Genomic DNA, 3,129 nt, shown 5'->3' on the forward strand with positions numbered 1-3,129 from the left:
TTGTCCCTTTATAAATAGCCATTTTCCCATGGGTCACCTCTGTTTCCTTTCTATCCAGAGGCAGTCCTTTGTTCCTCTGGGACACATACCAGAGCTGAGTGAGACAATCACCGGCTCAGATACCAGCTCTTTGTGTTCTTGGCTAGACACAGGTACGTGCCCAGCTGATTTGGGGACAGTCGCAGGATAAACAGCTTCTTCCCACTTCTGCATGGCTTCCTATTAAAGGTCCAGGTCAGCACAGGCTCTGGGTTCATGTCCACCGTGAACTGCAGGATCGCAGAGTAGTTAAGGTCACTGTAGATTATGCCCTTGAAAGACTCTGGGAAGGTCAACAGTGGGATCAGGCTGGGGTTGTCTGTGGGAACAGAAAGCAAGACCTACAGGTGACCTCCCAAAGACATTGGCATCTCTTCTGCCCCACACAGTTACTTGCATACATTCACTCACCCCCCCAACACACATTCATTTATTCACTCACATTCATTCACTCACGCATTCATTCACCCTCTGTCACTCATGCATTCCTTAGTACAGCCCTACTGGGGCTCACAAGTTTCTGTGTTCCATTGCATGTGGCCATCAGTGTCAGTAGTCACAGAATTAATTATACTAGTAATAATAATACCAGGTTACTAAGTATTCAGTAAAGTTTGGCACACTTATATTAACCTATTTCTATTATAACTGAGACTTTTTTTTTTGTTGCTTGATTTGTTTTGTTTTTATACTGAATCTCAGTATATAGCTCTGGCTGTCCTGGAACTTGCTACGTAGACCAGGGTACCTTCAAATGCACAGAGATTTACCTGCTTCTGCCTCCTGAGTGCTGGGATTAAAGGCATACACCACATTCACCAAACATAACCGAGAGTTTTAAGATTTCTTTATTATATTTCTTTAAAACTTATTTTTATTTTATGTATGTTTGTGGGGATGTGGGGGATGCATAAAGATGTCAGCTGGTTCCTCTTTTTACCATGTGGGCCCTGAGGATTAAACTCAGTTCATCAGGCTTAGTGATAAGTGCTTTTTACCCATTGAATCATGTCATTAGGTGATCCTGGCAGGGGCTCTACCACTGAGCCACGCCCCCAGCCCCTCACTGGGGGATTCTAGGCAGGGGCTCTACCCCTGAGCCACGCCCTCAGCCACTCCTTGGAGGATTCTAGGCAGGGGCTCTACCACTGAGCTCTATTGTAGCTTTGCTTCTGCTCTTTATTTTAAGAGTCTCACTGAATTGCTCAGGTGGGTGACCCCTGCCTCTCCCTCTTGCTGTATATTGCTGAATGAAACCATTGACCAGGTCACAGCCAATATAGGCCCCTCACCAAGTGCTAGCTAGCTCTTAACCTCTAGAACCTTCTTCCACACAAATGTCATTTTTAAAATATAGGATGTGTGTTTGAGACAGAATCCCATGCATCTCAGGTTGGCCTTAAACACATGATTTAGCCCTGGACTTTGATCTTCCTGCTTTGGCTTTGTAAGTGCTGAGACTACAGGCCTATGTTACCATTCCCATGTTCCCATTCCCATGTTACCATTCCTATGTTACCATTCCCATGTTACCATTCCCATATTCCCATTCCCATGTTCCCATTCCTATGTTCCCATTCCCATGTTACTATTCCCATGTTACCATTCCTATGTTACCATTCCTATGTTACCATTCCCATGTTACCATTCCCATGTTACCATTCTCATATTCCCATTTCCATGTTCCCATTCCTATGTTACTATTCCCATGTTACCATTCCTATGTTACCATTCCCAAAGTACTGATTATTTTTTTTCTGTCACCTTGACTCAAAGCTAAAGTTTTCAGGAAAGCAGGAACCTCAATTTAGAAAATGCCTTTATAAAATTGGCCCATAGGCAAATCTGTGGGGTCATTTTTTTCTCTTTGTTTTCTTCTCTTTTCTTTCTTTTTTCTTTCTTTCCTTCTTTCTTTATCCCTTTCCTTCTCCCTTCCTTCCTTCCTTCCTTCCTTTCTTTCTTCCTTTCTTTCTTTCTTCCTTTCTTTCTTTCTTTCTTTCTTTCTTTCTTTCTTCTTTTTTGATGTAGGGTTTTTCAGTGTATCCCTGGCTGTCCTGGAACTCTCTCTGTAGACCAGACTAGTCTCGAACTCAGATACATCTAACTCTGCCTCCCAAGTGCTGGGATTCAAGGGGTGTGCTACCATCACCCAGTGTCCTTTTTTTGATTAATGATTGAAATAGGAGAGCCCAGCTCACAGGAGCAGTGCTACCTCTGAGAGGGTGTTCCTGAGTTAAGCAGAAAGGTGAGCATGGAGAACAAGTCAGTAAACTGACCCTCCATGGTCTCTGCCTCAGGTCCTGCCTCCAGGTGCCTGCCCTGATGTCCGTTTGTTACCTGGATAAACCTTTTCTTCCCTAGGTTGCATCTGGTGATTGGGTTTCATCACAGCAGTAGAAACCCTAACTACAGGACTTGACTTTAAACCTCCATACTTTATAAATTATCCAGTCTCAGTTAGTCTGTGACAGCAAGAGAAAACAGTCTAACACAGGGGTGACTAACAATACCTGAGAGATGCCCTGTTGGGCTCTCAGGGGTGTGGTGAGTCTAATTTCTGAAAACTGGGCCCCTCTCCATGGGCCCCACTCACACTTGACTTGAATGTGTTCTATCAGACTCCTTTGGGACCTGACGGCGTCTGTCCGGAACCTAGGCGTGGCTCTCTGAGTTTTGAGCTGACACATCCCTGATGACCAAGCTACCTTCAGTGTGTAGCACCTCACGGCTAGTGTGAGGAAGTCCCGGGAGGCCCTCAGGAGAGGACGTGGCTGGCAGCTGGGCTTCAAACTCTCGGAACCAAAAGGTGCTGAGATCCCCTTCAAGTGTTCTGGGTACAGCCAGGTGGGTGCCAGCTCCTTCCATTTGGGGCAGCTTGGAGACAGCTGAGCAGGTGCAGGAGGAGAGCAGGACACCTTGGAGGAGGCAGGAAGGAGGAGGGGACAGCGAGAGACAAGTGAGACCACAGATGACATACTACCCACAAGTGGCCTGCCTGCAAGTGAACCAAGGCTACAGATGCTGGAGGAAGTGTCTGGGAGAGGACCTGGTCCCTGAGGAGGTGCTGTCTGGGAGAGGTTATCGAACCTC

The 3,129-nt window shown here is 46.1% G+C and overlaps 1 pseudogene; it reads right to left on the reverse strand.

Annotated features, from left to right (window-relative positions):
- The window catches only part of LOC116100298, an 8,741-nt pseudogene extending 5,721 nt beyond the window's left edge, over nt 1-3,020 (reverse strand).
- Nucleotides 3,021-3,129: the final 109 nt, after the last annotated feature.

This window comes from Mastomys coucha, unplaced genomic scaffold (assembly GCF_008632895.1).
Source record: "Mastomys coucha isolate ucsf_1 unplaced genomic scaffold, UCSF_Mcou_1 pScaffold21, whole genome shotgun sequence".
NCBI classification, from domain to species: Eukaryota; Metazoa; Chordata; class Mammalia; order Rodentia; family Muridae; genus Mastomys; species Mastomys coucha.